This window comes from Scyliorhinus torazame, chromosome 2, assembly GCF_047496885.1.
Source record: "Scyliorhinus torazame isolate Kashiwa2021f chromosome 2, sScyTor2.1, whole genome shotgun sequence".
NCBI lineage: Eukaryota > Metazoa > Chordata > Chondrichthyes > Carcharhiniformes > Scyliorhinidae > Scyliorhinus > Scyliorhinus torazame.
Window position 1 is genome coordinate 16,023,800 of NC_092708.1, and position 21,672 is coordinate 16,045,471.

Here is a 21,672-nt window from a genome sequence, read left to right on the forward strand (position 1 = left end):
TTAGATACAGAGTAAGTCTCCCACTACACTGTCCCCGTCAAACACTCCCAGGAGAGGTACAGCACGGGGTTAGATACAGAGTAATGCTCCCTCAACACTGTCCCCATCAATCACTCCCAGGACAGGTACAGCACAGGATTAGATACAGAGTAAAGCTCCCTCCACACTGTACCCATCAAACACTCCCACGACAGGTACAGCACGGGGTTAGATACAGAGTAAAGCTCCCTCTACACTGTCCCCATCAAACACGCCCAGGACAGTTACAGCACGGGGTTATAAACAGAGTAAAGCTCCCTCTACACTGTCCCCATCAAACACTCCCGGACAGGTACAGCACGGGGTTAGATACAGAGTAAAGCTCCCTCTACACTGTCCCCATCAAACACTCCCAGGACAGGTACAGCGCGGGGTTAGATACAAAGTAAAGCTCCCTCTACACTGTCCCCATCACTCTCAGGACAGGTACAGCACGGGGTTAGATACAGAGTAAAGCTCCCTCTACACTGACCCCATCAAACACTCCCAGGACTGGTACAGCATGGGGTTAGATACAGAGGAAAGCTCCCTCTACACTGTCCCCATCAAACACTCGTAGGACAGGTACAGCACGGGGTTAGATACAGAGTGAAGCTCCCTCTACACTGCCCCATCAAACACTCCCAGGACAGGTACAGCACGGGGTTAGATATAGAGTAAAGCTCCCTCTACACTGACCCCATCAAAAACTCCCAGGACAGGTACAGCACAGGGTTAGATACAGAGTAAAGCTCCCTCTACACTGTCCCCATCAAACACTCCCAGGACATATACAGCGCGGGGCTAGATACGGAAAAAAGCTCCCTCTACACTCTCCCCATGAAACAATCCCAGGACAGTTACAGCACGGGGTTAGATACAGAGTAAGTCTCCCACTATACTGTCCCCATCAAACACTCCCAAGACAGGTACAGCACGCGGTTAGATACAGAGTAAAGCTCCCTCAACATTGTCCCCATCAAACACTCCCAGGACAGGTACAGCACAGGATTAGATACAGAGTAAAGCTCCCTCCAAACTGTACCCATCAAACACTCCAACGACAGGTACAGCACGGGGATAGATACAGAGTAAAGCTCCCTCTACACTGTCCCCATCAAACACGCCCAGGACAGGTACAGCACGGGGTTATAAACAGAGTAAAGCTCCCTCTACACTGTCCCCATCAAACACTCCCAGGACAGGTGCAGCACGGAATTAGATACAGAGCAAAGCTCCCTCTACACTGACCCCATCAAACACTCCCAGGACAGGTACAGCATGGGGTTAGATACAGAGGAAAGCTCCCTCTACACTGTCCCCATCAAACACTCCCAGGACAGGTACAGCGTGGGGTTAGATACAAAGTAAAGCTGCCTCTACACTGTCCCCATCAAACACGCCCAGGACAGGTACAGCACGAGGTTGTAAACAGAGTAAAGCTCCCTCTACACTGTCCTCATCAAACACTCGCAGGACCGGTACAGCACGTGGTTAAATACAGAGTAAAGCTCCCTTTACACTGTCCATATCAAACACTCCCAGGACAGGTACAGCACGGGGTTAGATACAGAGTAATGCTCCCTCAACACTGTCCCCATCAAACACTCCTAGGACAGGTACAGCACAGGATTAGATACAGAGTAAAGCTCCCTCCACACTGTACCCATCAAACACTCCCACGACAGGTACAGCACTGGGTTAGATGCAGAGTAAAGCTCCCTCTACACTGTCCCCATCAAACACTCCCAGGACAGGTACAGCGCGGGGTTAGATACAAAGTAAAGCTCCCTCTACCCTGTCCCCATCAAACATTCCCAGGACAGGTGCAGCACGGGGTTAGATACAGAGGAAAGCTCCCTCTACACTGCCCCCATCAAACACTCCCAAGACAGGTACAGCACGGGGCTAGATACAGAAAATAGCTCCCTCTACACTCTCCCCATGAAACAATCCCAGGACAGTTACAGCACGGGGTTAGATACAGAGTAAGTCTCCCACTATACTGTCCCCATCAAACACTCCCAGGACAGGTACAGCACGCGGTTAGATACAGAGTAAAGCTCCCTCAACATTGTCCCCATCAAACACTCCCAGGACAGGTACAGCACAGGATTAGATACAGAGTAAAGCTCCCTCCAAACTGTACCCATCAAACACTCCAACGACAGGTACAGCACGGGGATAGATACAGAGTAAAGCTCCCTCTACACTGTCCCCATCAAACACGCCCAGGACAGGTACAGCACGGGGTTATAAACAGAGTAAAGCTCCCTCTACACTGTCCCCATCAAACATTCCCAGGACAGGTACAGCATGGGGTTAGATACAGAGTAAAGCTCCCTCTACACTGTCCCCATCAAACACTCCCAGGACATATACAGCGCGGGGCTAGATACAGAAAAAAGCTCCCTCTACACTGTCCCCATGAAACAATCCCAGGACAGTTACAGCACGGGGTTAGATACAGAGTAAGTCTCCCACTATACTGTCCCCATAAAACACTCCCAGGACAGGTACAGCACGCGGTTAGATACAGAGTAAAGCTCCCTCAACATTGTCCCCATCAAACACTCCCAGGAAAGGTACAGCACAGGATTAGATACAGAGTAAAGCTCCCTCCAAACTGTACCCATCAAACACTCCAACGACAGGTACAGCACGGGGATAGATACAGAGTAAAGCTCCCACTACACTGTCCCCATCAAACACGCCCAGGACAGGTACAGCACGGGGTTATAAACAGAGTAAAGCTCCCTCTACACTGTCCCCATCAAACATTCCCAGGACAGGTACAGCACGGGGTTAGATACAGAGTAAAGCTCTCTCTACACTGTCCCCATCAAACACTCCCAGGACAGGTGCAGCACGGAATTAGATACAGAGCAAAGCTCCCTCTACACTGACCCCATCAAACACTCCCAGGACAGGTACAGCATGGGGTTAGATACAGAGGAAAGCTCCCTCTACACTGTCCCCATCAAACACTCCCAGGACAGGTACAGCGTGGGGTTAGATACAAAGTAAAGCTGCCTCTACACTGTCCCCATCAAACACGCCCAGGACCGGCACAGCACGTGGTTAAATACAGAGTAAAGCTCCCTCTACACTGTCCATATCAAACACGCCCAGGACAGGTACAGCACGGGGTTAGATCCAGAGTAAAGCTCCCTCTCCACTGTCCCCATCCAACACTCCCAGGACAGGTACTGCGCGGTGTTAGATACAGAGTAAAGCTCCCTCTACCCTGTCCCCATCAAACATTCCCAGGACAGGTGCAGCACGGGGTTAGATACAGAGTAAAGCTCCCTCTACACTGACCCCATCAAACACTCCCAGGACAGGTACAGCATGGGGTTAGATACAGAGGAAAGCTCCCTCCACACTGTCCCCATCAAACACTCCCAGGACAGGTACAGCACGGGGTTCGATACAGAAAAAAGCTCCCTCTACACTCTCCCCATGAAACAATCCCAGGACAGTTACAGCACGGGGTTAGATACAGAGTAAGTCTCCCACTACACTGTCCCCATCAAACACTCCCAGGACAGGTACAGCACAGGATTAGTTACAGAGAAAAGCTCCCTCCACACTGTCCCCATCAAACACTCCCACGACAGGCACAGCACGGGGTTAGATAAAGAGTAAAGCTCCCTCTACACTGTCCCCATCAAACACGCCCAGGACAGTTACAGCACGGGGTTATAAACAGAGTAAAGCTCCCTCTACACTGTCCCCATCAAACACTCCCGGACAGGTACAGCACGGGGTTAGATACAGAGTAAAGCTCCCTCTACACTGTCCCCATCAAACACTCCCAGGACAGGTACAGCGCGGGGTTAGATACAAAGTAAAGCTCCCTCTACACTGTCACCATCACTCTCAGGACAGGTACAGCACGGGGTTAGATACAGAGTAAAGCTCCCTCTACACTGTCCCCATCAAACACTCCCAGGACAGGTGCAGCACGGGGTTAGATACAGAGTAAAGCTCCCTCTACACTGACCCCATCAAACACTCCCAGGACTGGTACAGCATGGGGTTAGATACAGAGGAAAGCTCCCTCTACACTGTCCCCATCAAACACTCGTAGGACAGGTACAGCACGGGGTTAGATACAGAGTAAAGCTCCCTCTACACTGCCCCATCAAACACTCCCAGGACAGGTACAGCACGGGGTTAGATATAGAGTAAAGCTCCCTCTACACTGACCCCATCAAAAACTCCCAGGACAGGTACAGCACGGGGTTAGATACAGAGTAAAGCTCCCTCTACACTGTCCCCATCAAACACTCCCAGGACAGGTACTGCACGGGGTTTGATACCGAGTAAAGCTCCCTCTACACTGTCCCCATCCAGCACTCCCAGGACAGGTACAGCACGGGGTTTGATACAGAGTAAAGCTCCCTCTACACTGTCCCCATCAAACACTCCCACGACAGGTACAGCACGGGGTTAGATACAGTGTGAAGCTCCATCTACACTGTCCGCATGAAACAAGCCCAGTGCAGGTACAGCACGGGGTTGTAAACAGAGAAAAGCTCCCTCTACACTGTCCCCATCAAACACTTCCAGGACAGGTACAGCATGGGGTTTGATACAGAGTAAATCTCCCTCTACACTGTCCCCATCAAACACTCCCAGGACAGGTGCAGCAGGGTGTTAGATACAGAGTAAAGCTGCCTCTACACTGTCCTCATCAAACACTCGCAGGACAGGTACAGCGCGGGGTTAGATACAAAGTAAAGCTGCCTCTTCACTGTCCCTATCAAACACTCTCAGGACAGGTACAGCACGGGGTTAGATACAGTGTAAAGCTCCCTCTACACTGTCCCCATCAAACACTCCCAGGACAGGTGCAGCACGGGGTTAGATACAGAGTAAAGCTCCCTGTACCCTGTCCCCATCAAACATTCCCAGGACAGGTGCAGCACGGGGTTAGATACAGAGTAAAGCTCCCTCTACACTGACCCCATCAAACACTCCGAGGGCAGGTACAGCATGGCGTTAGATACAGAGGAAAGCTCCCTCCACACTGTCCCCATCAAACACTCCCAGGACAGGTGCAGCACGGGGTTAGATACAGAAAAAAGCTCCCTCTACACTCTCCCCATGAAACAATCCCAGGACAGTTACAGCACGGGATTAGATACTGAGTAAGTCTCCCACTACACTGTCCCCGTCAAACACTCCCAGGAGAGGTACAGCACGGGGTTAGATACAGAGTAATGCTCCCTCAACACTGTCCCCATCAATCACTCCCAGGACAGGTACAGCACAGGATTAGATACAGAGTAAAGCTCCCTCCACACTGTACCCATCAAACACTCCCACGACAGGTACAGCACGGGGTTAGATACAGAGTAAAGCTCCCTCTACACTGTCCCCATCAAACACGCCCAGGACAGTTACAGCACGGGGTTATAAACAGAGTAAAGCTCCCTCTACACTGTCCCCATCAAACACTCCCGGACAGGTACAGCACGGGGTTAGATACAGAGTAAAGCTCCCTCTACACTGTCCCCATCAAACACTCCCAGGACAGGTACAGCGCGGGGTTAGATACAAAGTAAAGCTCCCTCTACACTGTCCCCATCACTCTCAGGACAGGTACAGCACGGGGTTAGATACAGAGTAAAGCTCCCTCTACACTGACCCCATCAAACACTCCCAGGACTGGTACAGCATGGGGTTAGATACAGAGTGAAGCTCCCTCTACACTGCCCCATCAAACACTCCCAGGACAGGTACAGCACGGGGTTAGATATAGAGTAAAGCTCCCTCTACACTGACCCCATCAAAAACTCCCAGGACAGGTACAGCACAGGGTTAGATACAGAGTAAAGCTCCCTCTACACTGTCCCCATCAAACACTCCCAGGACATATACAGCGCGGGGCTAGATACGGAAAAAAGCTCCCTCTACACTCTCCCCATGAAACAATCCCAGGACAGTTACAGCACGGGGTTAGATACAGAGTAAGTCTCCCACTATACTGTCCCCATCAAACACTCCCAGGACAGGTACAGCACGCGGTTAGATACAGAGTAAAGCTCCCTCAACATTGTCCCCATCAAACACTCCCAGGACAGGTACAGCACAGGATTAGATACAGAGTAAAGCTCCCTCCAAACTGTACCCATCAAACACTCCAACGACAGGTACAGCACGGGGATAGATACAGAGTAAAGCTCCCTCTACACTGTCCCCATCAAACACGCCCAGGACAGGTACAGCACGGGGTTATAAACAGAGTAAAGCTCCCTCTACACTGTCCCCATCAAACACTCCCAGGACAGGTGCAGCACGGAATTAGATACAGAGCAAAGCTCCCTCTACACTGACCCCATCAAACACTCCCAGGACAGGTACAGCATGGGGTTAGATACAGAGGAAAGCTCCCTCTACACTGTCACCATCAAACACTCCCAGGACAGGTACAGCGTGGGGTTAGATACAAAGTAAAGCTGCCTCTACACTGTCCCCATCAAACACGCCCAGGACAGGTACAGCACGAGGTTGTAAACAGAGTAAAGCTCCCTCTACACTGTCCTCATCAAACACTCGCAGGACCGGTACAGCACGTGGTTAAATACAGAGTAAAGCTCCCTTTACACTGTCCATATCAAACACTCCCAGGACAGGTACAGCACGGGGTTAGATACAGAGTAATGCTCCCTCAACACTGTCCCCATCAAACACTCCTAGGACAGGTACAGCACAGGATTAGATACAGAGTAAAGCTCCCTCCACACTGTACCCATCAAACACTCCCACGACAGGTACAGCACTGGGTTAGATACAGAGTAAAGCTCCCTCTACACTGTCCCCATCAAACACTCCCAGGACAGGTACAGCGCGGGGTTAGATACAAAGTAAAGCTCCCTCTACCCTGTCCCCATCAAACATTCCCAGGACAGGTGCAGCACGGTGTTAGATACAGAGGAAAGCTCCCTCTACACTGACCCCATCAAACACTCCCAAGACAGGTACAGCACGGGGCTAGATACAGAAAATAGCTCCCTCTACACTCTCCCCATGAAACAATCCCAGGACAGTTACAGCACGGGGTTAGATACAGAGTAAGTCTCCCACTATACTGTCCCCATCAAACACTCCCAGGACAGGTACAGCACGCGGTTAGATACAGAGTAAAGCTCCCTCAACATTGTCCCCATCAAACACTCCCAGGACAGGTACAGCACAGGATTAGATACAGAGTAAAGCTCACTCCAAACTGTACCCATCAAACACTCCAACGACAGGTACAGCACGGGGATAGATACAGAGTAAAGCTCCCTCTACACTGTCCCCATCAAACACGCCCAGGACAGGTACAGCACGGGGTTATAAACAGAGTAAAGCTCCCTCTACACTGTCCCCATCAAACATTCCCAGGACAGGTACAGCATGGGGTTAGATACAGAGTAAAGCTCCCTCTACACTGTCCCCATCAAACACTCCCAGGACATATACAGCGCGGGGCTAGATACAGAAAAAAGCTCCCTCTACACTGTCCCCATGAAACAATCCCAGGACAGTTACAGCACGGGGTTAGATACAGAGTAAGTCTCCCACTATACTGTCCCCATAAAACACTCCCAGGACAGGTACAGCACGCGGTTAGATACAGAGTAAAGCTCCCTCAACATTGTCCCCATCAAACACTCCCAGGAAAGGTACAGCACAGGATTAGATACAGAGTAAAGGTCCCTCCAAACTGTACCCATCAAACACTCCAACGACAGGTACAGCACGGGGATAGATACAGAGTAAAGCTCCCACTACACTGTCCCCATCAAACACGCCCAGGACAGGTACAGCACGGGGTTATAAACAGAGTAAAGCTCCCTCTACACTGTCCCCATCAAACATTCCCAGGACAGGTACAGCACGGGGTTAGATACAGAGTAAAGCTCTCTCTACACTGTCCCCATCAAACACTCCCAGGACAGGTGCAGCACGGAATTAGATACAGAGCAAAGCTCCCTCTACACTGACCCCATCAAACACTCCCAGGACAGGTACAGCATGGGGTTAGATACAGAGGAAAGCTCCCTCTACACTGTCCCCATCAAACACTCCCAGGACAGGTACAGCGTGGGGTTAGATACAAAGTAAAGCTGCCTCTACACTGTCCCCATCAAACACGCCCAGGACCGGTACAGCACGTGGTTAAATACAGAGTAAAGCTCCCTCTACACTGTCCATATCAAACACGCCCAGGACAGGTACAGCACGGGGTTAGATCCAGAGTAAAGCTCCCTCTCCACTGTCCCCATCCAACACTCCCAGGACAGGTACTGCGCGGTGTTAGATACAGAGTAAAGCTCCCTCTACCCTGTCCCCATCAAACATTCCCAGGACAGGTGCAGCACGGGGTTAGATACAGAGTAAAGCTCCCTCTACACTGACCCCATCAAACACTCCCAGGACAGGTACAGCATGGGGTTAGATACAGAGGAAAGCTCCCTCCACAATGTCCCCATCAAACACTCCCAGGACAGGTACAGCACGGGGTTCGATACAGAAAAAAGCTCCCTCTACACTCTCCCCATGAAACAATCCCAGGACAGTTACAGCACGGGGTTAGATACAGAGTAAGTCTCCCACTACACTGTCCCCATCAAACACTCCCAGGACAGGTACAGCACAGGATTAGTTACAGAGAAAAGCTCCCTCCACACTGTACCCATCAAACACTCCCACGACAGGCACAGCACGGGGTTAGATAAAGAGTAAAGCTCCCTCTACACTGTCCCCATCAAACACGCCCAGGACAGTTACAGCACGGGGTTATAAACAGAGTAAAGCTCCCTCTACACTGTCCCCATCAAACACTCCCGGACAGGTACAGCACGGGGTTAGATACAGAGTAAAGCTCCCTCTACACTGTCCCCATCAAACACTCCCAGGACAGGTACAGCGCGGGGTTAGATACAAAGTAAAGCTCCCTCTACACTGTCACCATCACTCTCAGGACAGGTACAGCACGGGGTTAGATACAGAGTAAAGCTCCCTCTACACTGTCCCCATCAAACACTCCCAGGACAGGTGCAGCACGGGGTTAGATACAGAGTAAAGCTCCCTCTACACTGACCCCATCAAACACTCCCAGGACTGGTACAGCATGGGGTTAGATACAGAGGAAAGCTCCCTCTACACTGTCCCCATCAAACACTCGTAGGACAGGTACAGCACGGGGTTAGATACAGAGTAAAGCTCCCTCTACACTGACCCCATCAAAAACTCCCAGGACAGGTACAGCACGGGGTTAGATACAGAGTAAAGCTCCCTCTACACTGTCCCCATCAAACACTCCCAGGACAGGTACTGCACGGGGTTTGATACCGAGTAAAGCTCCCTCTACACTGTCCCCATCCAGCACTCCCAGGACAGGTACAGCACGGGGTTTGATACAGAGTAAAGCTCCCTCTACACTGTCCCCATCAAACACTCCCACGACAGGTACAGCACGGGGTTAGATACAGTGTGAAGCTCCATCTACACTGTCCGCATGAAACAAGCCCAGTGCAGGTACAGCACGGGGTTGTAAACAGAGAAAAGCTCCCTCTACACTGTCCCCATCAAACACTTCCAGGACAGGTACAGCATGGGGTTTGATACAGAGTAAATCTCCCTCTACACTGTCCCCATCAAACACTCCCAGGACAGGTGCAGCAGGGTGTTAGATACAGAGTAAAGCTGCCTCTACACTGTCCTCATCAAACACTCGCAGGACAGGTACAGCGCGTGGTTAGATACAAAGTAAAGCTGCCTCTTCACTGTCCCTATCAAACACTCTCAGGACAGGTACAGCACGGGGTTAGATACAGAGTAAAGCTCCCTCTACACTGTCCCCATCAAACACTCCCAGGACAGGTGCAGCACGGGGTTAGATACAGAGTAAAGCTCCCTGTACCCTGTCCCCATCAAACATTCCCAGGACAGGTGCAGCACGGGGTTAGATACAGAGTAAAGCTCCCTCTACACTGACCCCATCAAACACTCCGAGGACAGGTACAGCATGGCGTTAGATACAGAGGAAAGCTCCCTCCACACTGTCCCCATCAAACACTCCCAGGACAGGTGCAGCACGGGGTTAGATACAGAAAAAAGCTCCCTCTACACTCTCCCCATGAAACAATCCCAGGACAGTTACAGCACGGGATTAGATACTGAGTAAGTCTCCCACTACACTGTCCCCGTCAAACACTCCCAGGAGAGGTACAGCACGGGGTTAGATACAGAGTAATGCTCCCTCAACACTGTCCCCATCAATCACTCCCAGGACAGGTACAGCACAGGATTAGATACAGAGTAAAGCTCCCTCCACACTGTACCCATCAAACACTCCCACGACAGGTACAGCACGGGGTTAGATACAGAGTAAAGCTCCCTCTACACTGTCCCCATCAAACACGCCCAGGACAGTTACAGCACGGGGTTATAAACAGAGTAAAGCTCCCTCTACACTGTCCCCATCAAACACTCCCGGACAGGTACAGCACGGGGTTAGATACAGAGTAAAGCTCCCTCTACACTGTCCCCATCAAACACTCCCAGGACAGGTACAGCGCGGGGTTAGATACAAAGTAAAGCTCCCTCTACACTGTCCCCATCACTCTCAGGACAGGTACAGCACGGGGTTAGATACAGAGTAAAGCTCCCTCTACACTGACCCCATCAAACACTCCCAGGACTGGTACAGCATGGGGTTAGATACAGAGGAAAGCTCCCTCTACACTGTCCCCATCAAACACTCGTAGGACAGGTACAGCACGGGGTTAGATACAGAGTGAAGCTCCCTCTACACTGCCCCATCAAACACTCCCAGGACAGGTACAGCACGGGGTTAGATATAGAGTAAAGCTCCCTCTACACTGACCCCATCAAAAACTCCCAGGACAGGTACAGCACAGGGTTAGATACAGAGTAAAGCTCCCTCTACACTGTCCCCATCAAACACTCCCAGGACAGGTACAGCACGGGGTTTGATACCGAGTAAAGCTCCCTCTACACTGTCCCCATCCAGCACTCCCAGGACAGGTACAGCACGGGGTTTGATACAGAGTAAAGCTCCCTCTACACTGTCCCCATCAAACACTCCCATGACAGGTACAGCACGGGGTTAGATACAGTGTGAAGCTCCCTCTACACTGTCCGCATGAAACAAGCCCAGTGCAGGTACAGCACGGGGTTGTAAACAGAGAAAAGCTCCCTCTACACTGTCCCCATCAAACACTTCCAGGACAGGTACAGCACGGGGTTTGATTCAGAGTAAATCTCCCTCTACACTGTCCCCATCAAACACTCCCAGGACAGGTGCAGCAGGGTGTTAGATACAGAGTAAAGCTGCCTCTACACTGTCCTCATCAAACACTCGCAGGACAGGTACAGCGCGGGGTTAGATACAAAGTAAAGCTCCCTCTTCACTGTCCCCATCAAACACTCTCAGGACAGGTACAGCACGGGGTTAGATACAGAGTAAAGCTCCCTCTACACTGTCCCCATCAAACACTCCCAGGACAGGTACAGCGCGGGGTTAGATACAAAGTAAAGCTCCCTCTACACTGTCCCCATCACTCTCAGGACAGGTACAGCACGGGGTTAGATACAGAGTAAAGCTCCCTCTACACTGACCCCATCAAACACTCCCAGGACTGGTACAGCATGGGGTTAGATACAGAGGAAAGCTCCCTCTACACTGTCCCCATCAAACACTCGTAGGACAGGTACAGCACGGGGTTCGATACAGAGTGAAGCTCCCTCTACACTGCCCCATCAAACACTCCCAGGACAGGTACAGCACGGGGTTAGATATAGAGTAAAGCTCCCTCTACACTGACCCCATCAAAAACTCCCAGGACAGGTACAGCACAGGGTTAGATACAGAGTAAAGCTCCCTCTACACTGTCCCCATCAAACACTCCCAGGACAGGTACAGCACGGGGTTTGATACCGAGTAAAGCTCCCTCTACACTGTCCCCATCCAGCACTCCCAGGACAGGTACAGCACGGGGTTTGATACAGAGTAAAGCTCCCTCTACACTGTCCCCATCAAACACTCCCACGACAGGTACAGCACGGGGTTAGATAAAGTGTGAAGCTCCCTCTACACTGTCCGCATGAAACAAGCCCAGTGCAGGTACAGCACGGGGTTGTAAACAGAGAAAAGCTCCCTCTACACTGTCCCCATCAAACACTTCCAGGACAGGTACAGCACGGGGTTTGATTCAGAGGAAATCTCCCTCTACACTGTCCCCATCAAACACTCCCAGGACAGGTGCAGCAGGGTGTTAGATACAGAGTAAAGCTGCCTCTACACTGTCCTCATCAAACACTCGCAGGACAGGTACAGCGCGGGGTTAGATACAAAGTAAAGGTCCCTCTTCACTGTCCCCATCAAACACTCTCAGGACAGGTACAGCACGGGGTTAGATACAGAGTAAAGCTCCCTCTACACTGTCCCCATCAAACACTCCCAGGACAGGTACTGCGCGCGGTTAGATACAAAGTAAAGCTCCCTCTACACTGTCCCCATCACTCTCAGGACAGGTGCAGCACGGGGTTAGATACAGAGTAAAGCTCCCTCTACACTGTCCCCATCAAACACTCCCAGGACAGGTGCAGCACGGGGTTAGATACAGAGTAAAGCTCCCTCTACACTGACCCCATCAAACACTCCCAGGACTGGTACAGCATGGGTTAGATACAGAGGAAAGCTCCCTCTACACTGTCCCCATCAAACACTCGTCGGACAGGTACAGCACGGGGTTAGATACAGAGTAAAGCTCCCTCTACACTGCCCCATCAAACACTCCCAGGACAGGTACAGCACGGGGTTAGATCCAGAGTAAAGCTCCCTCTACACTGACCCCATCAAAAACTCCCAGGACAGGTACAGCACGGGGTTAGTTACAGAGTAAAGCTCCCTCTACACTGTCCCCATCAAACACTCCCAGGACAGGTACAGCACGGGGTTTGATACCGAGTAAAGCTCCCTCTACACTGTCCCCATCCAGCACTCCCAGGACAGGTACAGCACGGGGTTTGATACAGAGTAAAGCTCCCTCTACACTGTCCCCATCAAACACTCCCACGACAGGTACAGCACGGGGTTAGATACAGTGTGAAGCTCCCTCTACACTGTCCGCATGAAACAAGCCCAGTGCAGGTACAGCACGGGGTTGTAAACAGAGAAAAGCTCCCTCTACACTGTCCCCATCAAACACTTCCAGGACAGGTACAGCACGGGGTTTGATACATAGTAAATCTCCCTCTACACTGTCCCCATCAAACACTCCCAGGACAGGTGCAGCAGGGTGTTAGATACAGAGTAAAGCTGCCTCTACACTGTCCTCATCAAACACTCGCAGGACAGGTACAGCACGGGGTAAGATACAGAGTAAAGCTCCCTCTACACTGTCCCTATCGAACACTCCCAGGACAGGTACAGCACGGGGTTAGATACAGAGTAAAGCTCCCTCTACACTGTCCCCATCAAACACTCCCAGGACAGGTGCAGCACGGGGTTAAATACAGAGTAAAGCTCCCTCTACCCTGTCCCCATCAAACATTCCCAGGACAGGTGCAGCACTGGGTTAGATACAGAGTAAAGCTCACTCTACACTGACCCCATCAAACACTCCCAGGACAGGTACAGCACGGGGTTAGATGCAGAAAAAAGCTCCCTCTACACTCTCCCCATGAAACAATCCCAGGACAGTTACAGCACGGGGTTAGATACAGAGTAATGCTCCCTCAACACTGTCCCCATCAATCACTCCCAGGACAGGTACAGCACAGGATTAGATACAGAGTAAAGCTCCCTCCACACTGTACCCATCAAACACTCCCACGACAGGTACAGCACGGGGTTAGCTACAGAGTAAAGCTCCCTCTACACGGTCCCCATCAAACACGCCCAGGACAGGTACAGCACGGGGTTATAAACAGAGTAAAGCTCCCTCTACACTGTCCCCATCAAACACTCCCAGGACAGGTACAGCACGGGGTTAGATACAGAGTAAAGCTCCCTCTACACTGTCCCATTCAAACACTCCCAGGACAGGTACAGCGCGGGGTTAGATACAAAGTAATGCTCCCTCTACACTGTCCCCATCACTCTCAGGACAGGTACTGCGCGGTGTTAGATACAGAGTAAAGCTCCCTCTACCCTGTCCTCATCAAAAATTCCCAGGACAGGTGCAGCACGGGGTTAGATACAAAGGAAAGATCCCTCTACACTGACCCCATCAAACACTCCCAGGACAGGTTCAGCATGGGGTTAGATACAGAGGAAAGCTCCCTCTACACTGACCCCATCACTCACTCCCAAGACAGGTACAGCACGGGGCTAGATATAGAAAAAAGCTCCCTCTACACTCTCCCCATGAAACAATCCCAGGACAGTTACAGCACGGGGTTAGATACAGAGTAAGTCTCCCACTATACTGTCCCCATCAAACACTCCCAGGACAGGTACAGTACGCGGTTAGATACAGTGTAAAGCTCCCTCAACACTGTCCCCATCAAACACTCCCAGGACAGGTACAGCACAGGATTAGATACAGAGTAAAGCTCCCTCCAAACTGTACCCATCAAACACTCCAGCGACAGGTACAGCACGGGGATGGATACAGAGTAAAGCTCCCTCTACACTGTCCCCATCAAACACGCCCAGGACAGGTACAGCACGGGATTATAAACAGAGTAAAGCTCCCCCTACACTGTCCCCATCAAACATTCCCAGGACAGGTACAGCAAGGGGTTAGATACAGAGTAAAGCTCCCTCTAAACTGTCCCCATCAAACACTCCCAGGACATGTACAGCGCGGGGTTAGATACAAAGTAAAGCTCCCTCTTCACTGTCCCTATCAAACACTCTCAGGACAGGTACAGCACGGGGTTAGATACAGAGTAAAGCTCCCTCTACACTGTCCCCATCAAACACTCCCAGGACAGGTGCAGCACGGGATTTGATACAGAGTAAAGCTCCCTCTACACTGACCCCATCAAACACTCCCAGGACAGGTACAGCATGGGGTTAGATACAGAGGAAAGCTCCCTCTACACTGTCCCCATCAAACACTCCCAGGACAGGTACAGCGTGGGGTTAGATACAAAGTAAAGCTGCCTCTACACTGTCCCCATCAAACACGCCCAGGACAGGTACAGCACGAGGTTGTAAACAGAGTAAAGCTCCCTCTACACTTTCCTCATCAAACACTCGCAGGACAGGTATAGCACGTGGTTAGATACAGAGTAAAGCTCCCTCTACACTGTCCATATCAAACACTCCCAGGACATGTACAGCATGGTTAGATACAGAGTAAAGCTCTCTCTACACTCTCCCCATGAAACAATCCCAGGACAGTTACAGCACGGGGTTAGATACAGAGTAAGTCTCCCACTACACTGTCCCCATCAAACACTCCCAGGACAGGTGCAGCACGGGGTTAGATACAGAGTAAAGCTCCCTCTACACTGCCCCATCAAACACTCCCAGGACAGGTACAGCACGGGGTTAGATATAGAGTAAAGCTCCCTCTACACTGTCCCCATCAAACACTCCCAGGACAGGTACAGCACGGGGTTTGATACCGAGTAAAGCTCCCTCTACACTGTCCCCATCCAGCACTCCCAGGACAGGTACAGCACGGGGTTTGATACAGAGTAAAGCTCCCTCTACACTGTCCCCATCAAACACTCCCACGACAGGTACAGCACGGGGTTAGATACAGTGTGAAGCTCCCTCTACACTGTCCGCATGAAACAAGTCCAGTGCAGGTACAGCACGGGGTTGTAAACAGAGAAAAGCTCATCTTCACTGTCCCCATCAAACACTTCCAGGACAGGTACAGCACGGGGTTTGATACAGAGTAAATCTCCCTCTACACTGTCCCCATCAAACACTCCCAGGACAGGTGCAGCAGGGTGTTAGATACAGAGTAAAGCTGCCTCTACACTGTCCTCATCAAACACTCGCAGGACAGGTACAGCGCGGGGTTAGATACAAAGTAAAGCTCCCTCTTCACTGTCCCCATCAAACACTCTCAGGACAGGTACAGCACGGGGTTAGATACAGAGTAAAGCTCCCTCTACACTGTCCCCATCAAACACTCCCAGGACAGGTACAGCGCGGGGTTAGATACAAAGTAAAGCTCCCTCTACACTGTCCCCATCACTCTCAGGACAGGTGCAGCACGGGGTTAGATACAGAGTAAAGCTCCCTCTACACTGTCCCCATCAAACACTCCCAGGACAGGTGCAGCACGGGGTTAGATACAGAGTAAAGCTCCCTCTACACTGACCCCATCAAACACTCCCAGGACTGGTACAGCATGGGGTTAGATACAGAGGAAAGCTCCCTCTACACTGTCCCGATCAAACACTCGTAGGACAGGTACAGCACGGGGTTAGATACAGAGTAAAGCTCCCTCTACACTGCCCCATCAAACACTCCCAGGACAGGTACAGCACGGGGTTAGATATAGAGTAAAGCTCCCTCTACACTGACCCCATCAAAAACTCCCAGGACAGGTACAGCACGGGGTTAGATACAGAGTAAAGCTCCCTCTACACTGTCCCCATCAAACACTCCCAGGACAGGTACAGCACGGGGTTTGATACCGAGTAAAGCTCCCTCTACACTGTCCCCATCCAGCACTCACAGGACAGGTACAGCACGGGGTTTGATACAGAGTAAAGCTCCCTCTACACTGTCCCCATCAAACACTCCCACGACAGGTACAGCACGGGGTTAGATACAGTGTGAAGCTCCCTCTACACTGTCCGCATGAAACAAGCCCAGTGCAGGTACAGCACGGGGTTGTAAACAGAGAAAAGCTCCCTCTACACTGTCCACATCAAACACTTCCAGGACAGGTACAGCACGGGGTTTGATACAGAGTAAATCTCCCTCTACACTGTCCCCATCAAACACTCCCAGGACAGGTGCAGCAGGGTGTTAGATACAGAGTAAAGCTGCCTCTACACTGTCCTCATCAAACACTCGCAGGACAGGTACAGCGCGGGGTTAGATACAAAGTAAAGCTCCCTCTTCACTGTCCCAATCAAACACTCTCAGGACAGGTACAGCACGGGGTTAGATACAGAGTAAGTCTCCCACTACACTGTCCCCGTCAAACACTCCCAAGAGAGGTACAGCACGGGGTTAGATACAGAGTAATGCTCCCTCAACACTGTCCCCATCAATCACTCCCAGGACAGGTACAGCACAGGATTAGATACAGAGTAAAGCTCCCTCTACCCTGTCCTCATCAAAAATTCCCAGGACAGGTGCAGGACGGGGTTAGATACAGAGGAAAGCTCCCTCTACACAGACCCCATCAAACACTCCCAGGACAGGTTCAGCATGGGGTTAGATACAGAGGAAAGCTCCCTCTACACTGACCCCATCAAACACTCCCAAGACAGGTACAGCACGGGGCTAGATATAGAAAAAAGCTCCCTCTACACTCTCCCCATGAAACAATCCCAGGACAGTTACAGCACGGGGTTAGATACAGAGTAAGTCTCCCACTATACTGTCCCCATCAAACACTCCCAGGACAGGTACAGTACGCGGTTAGATACAGAGTAAAGCTCCCTCAACACTGTCCCCATCAAACACTCCCAGGACAGGTACAGCACAGGATTAGATACAGAGTAAAGCTCCCTCCAAACTGTACCCATCAAACACTCCAGCGACAGGTACAGCACGGGGATAGATACAGAGTAAAGCTCCCTCTACACTGTCCCCATCAAACACGCCCAGGACAGGTACAGCACGGGATTATAAACAGAGTAAAGCTCCCTCTACACTGTCCCCATCAAACATTCCCAGGACAGGTACAGCAAGGGGTTAGATACAGAGTAAAGCTCCCTCTACACTGTCCCCATCAAACACTCCCAGGACATGTACAGCGTGGGGTTAGATACAAAGTAAAGCTTCCTCTTCACTGTCCCTATCAAACACTCTCAGGACAGGTACAGCACGGGGTTAGATACAGAGTAAAGCTCCCTCTACACTGTCCCCATCAAACACTCCCAGGACAGGTGCAGCACGGGATTAGATACAGAGTAAAGCTCCCTCTACACTGACCCCATCAAACACTCCCAGGACAGGTACAGCATGGGGTTAGATACAGAGGAAAGCTCCCTCTACACTGTCCCCATCAAACACTCCCAGGACAGGTATAGCGTGGGGTTAGATACAAAGTAAAGCTGCCTCTACACTGTCCCCATCAAACACGCCCAGGACAGGTACAGCACGGGGTTGTAAACAGAGTAAAGCTCCCTCTACACTTTCCTCATCAAACACTCGCAGGACAGGTACAGCACGTGGTTAGATACAGAGTAAAGCTCCCTCTACACTGTCCATATCAAACACTCCCAGGACATGTACAGCATGGTTAGATACAGAGTAAAGCTCTCTCTACACTCACCCCATGAAACAATCCCAGGACAGTTACAGCACGGGGTTAGATACAGAGTAAGTCTCCCACTACACTGTCCCCGTCAAACACTCCCAGGAGAGGAACAGCACGGGGTTAGATACAGAGTAAAGCTCCCTCCACACTGTACCCATCAAACACTCCCACGACAGGTACAGCACGGGGTTAGATACAGAGTAAAGCTCCCTCTACACTGTCCCCATCAAACACGCCCAGGACAGTTACAGCACGGGGTTATAAACAGAGTAAAGCTCCCTCTACACTGTCCCCATCAAACACTCCCGGACAGGTACAGCACGGGGTTAGATACAGAGTAAAGCTCCCTCTACACTGTCCCCATCAAACACTCCCAGGACAGGTACAGCGCGGGGTTAGATACAAAGTAAAGCTCCCTCTACACTGTCCCCATCACTCTCAGGACAGGTACAGCACGGGGTTAGATACAGAGTAAAGCTCCCACTACACTGTCCCCATCAAACACTCCCAGGACAGGTGCAGCACGGGGTTAGATACAGAGTAAAGCTCCCTCTACACTGACCCCATCAAACACTCCCAGGACTGGTACAGCATGGGGTTAGATACAGAGGAAAGCTCCGTCTACACTGTCCCCATCAAACACTCGTAGGACAGGTACAGCACGGGGTTAGATACAGAGTAAAGCTCCCTCTATACTTACGCCATCAAAAACTCCCAGGACAGGTACAGCACGGGGTTAGATACAGAGTAAAGCTCCCTCTACACTGTCCCCATCAAACACTCCCAGGACAGGTACAGCACGGGGTTTGATACCGAGTAAAGCTCCCTCTACACTGTCCCCATCCAGCACTCCCAGGACAGGTACAGCACGGGGTTAGATACAGAGTAAAGCTCCCTCAACACTGTCCCCATCAAACACTCCCAGGACAGGTACAGCACGGGGTTTGATACAGAGTAAAGCTCCCTCTACACTGTCCCCATCAAACACTCCCACGACAGGTACAGCACGGGGTTAGATACAGTGTGAAGCTCCCTCTACACTGTCCGCATGAAACAAGCCCAGTGCAGGTACAGCACGGGGTTGTAAACAGAGAAAAGCTCCCTCTACACTGTCCCCATCAAACATTTCCAGGACAGGTACAGCACGGGGTTTGATACAGAGTAAATCTCCCTCTACACTGTCCCCATCAAACACTCACAGGACAGGTGCAGCAGGGTGTTAGATACAGAGTAAAGCTGCCTCTACACTGTCCTCATCAAAGTCTCGCAGGACAGGTACAGCGCGGGGTTAGATACAAAGTAAAGCTCCCTCTTCACTGTCCCTATCAAACACTCTCAGGACAGGTACAGCACGGGGTTAGATACTGAGTAAAGCTCCCTCTACACTGTCCCCATCAAACACTCCCAGGACAGGTGCAGCACGGGGTTAGATACAGAGTAAAGCTCCCTCTACACTGATCCCATCAAACACTCCCAGGACAGGTACAGCATGGCGTTAGATACAGAGGAAAGCTCCCTCCACACTGTCCCCATCAAACACTCCCAGGACAGATACAGCACGGGGTTAGATACAGAAAAAAGCTCCCTCTACACTCTCCCCATGAAACAATCCCAGGACAGTTACAGCACGGGGTTAGATACAGAGTAAGTCTCCCACTACACTGTCCCCGTCAAACACTCCCAGGGGAGGTACAGCACGGGGTTAGATACAGAGTAATGCTCCCTCAACACTGTCCCCATCAATCACTCCCAGGACAGGTACAGCACAGGATTAGATATAGAGTAAAGCTCCCTCCACACTGTACCCATCAAACACTCCCACGCCAGGTACAGCACGGGGTTAGATACAAAGTAATGCTCCCTCTACACTGTCCCCATCACTCTCAGGACAGGTACAGCACGGGGTTAGATACAGAGTAAAGCTCCCTCTACACTGTCCCCATCAAACACGCCCAGGACAGGTACAGCACGGGGTTAGATACAAAGTAATGCTCCCTCTACACTGTCCCCATCACTCTCAGGACAGGTACAGCACGGGGTTAGATACAGAGTAAAGCTCCCTCTACACTGTCCCCATCAAACACTCCCAGGACAGGTACAACACGGGGTTAGATACAGAGTAAAGCTCCCTCTACACTGTCCCCATCAAACACTCCCAGGACAGGTACAGCGCGGGGTTAGATACAAAGTAATGCTCCCTCTACACTGTCCCCATCACTCTCAGGACAGGTACAGCACGGGGTTAGATTCAGAGTAAAGCTACCTCTCCACTGTCCCCATCCAACACTCCCAAGACAGGTACTGCGCGGTATTAGATACAGAGTAAAGCTCCCTATACCCTGTCCCCATCAAACATTCCCTGGACAGGTGCAGCACGGGGTTAGATACAGAGGAAAGCTCCCTCTACACTGACCCCATCAAACACTCCCAGGACAGGTTCAGCATGGGGTTAGATACAGAGGAAAGCTCCCTCTACACTGACCCCATCAAACACTCCCAAGACAGGTACAGCACGGGGCAAGATATAGAAAAAAGCTCCCTCTACACTCTCCCCATGAAACAATCCCAGGACAGTTACAGCACGGGGTTAGATACAGAGTAAGTCTCCCACTATACTGTCCCCATCAAACACTCCCAGGACAGGTACAGCACGCGGTTAGATAGAGAGTAAAGCTCCCTCAACACTGTCCCCATCAAACACTCCCAGGACAGGTACAGCACAGGATTAGATACAGAGTAAAGGTCCCTCCAAACTGTACCCATCAAACACTCCAGCTACAGGTACAGCACGGGGATAGATACAGAGTAAAGCTCCCTCTACACTGTCACCATCAAACACGCCCAGGACAGGTACAGCACGGGATTATAAACAGAGTAAAGCTCCCTCTACACTGTCCCCATCAAACATTCCCAGGACAGGTACAGCACGGGGTTAGATACAGAGTAAAGCTCCCTCTACACTGTCCCCATCAAACACTCCCAGGACATGTACAGCGCGGGGTTAGATACAAAGTAAAGCTCCCTCTTCACTGTCCCTATCAAACACTCTCAGGACAGGTACAGCACGGGGTTAGATACAGAGTAAAGCTCCCTCTACACTGTCCCCATCAAACCCTCCCAGGACAGGTGCAGCACGGGATTAGATACAGAGTAAAGCTCCCTCTACACTGAACCCATCAAACACTCCCAGGACAGGTACAGCATGGGGTTAGATACA

The 21,672-nt window shown here is 51.2% G+C and overlaps 1 protein-coding gene across 7 annotated transcripts in view; it reads right to left on the reverse strand.

Moving 5' to 3' along the window:
* spega (striated muscle enriched protein kinase a) overlaps positions 1-21,672 on the reverse strand; it is a 1,182,457-nt gene that overhangs the window by 565,470 nt on the left and 595,315 nt on the right. The gene's annotated exons all lie outside the window — the stretch shown is intronic.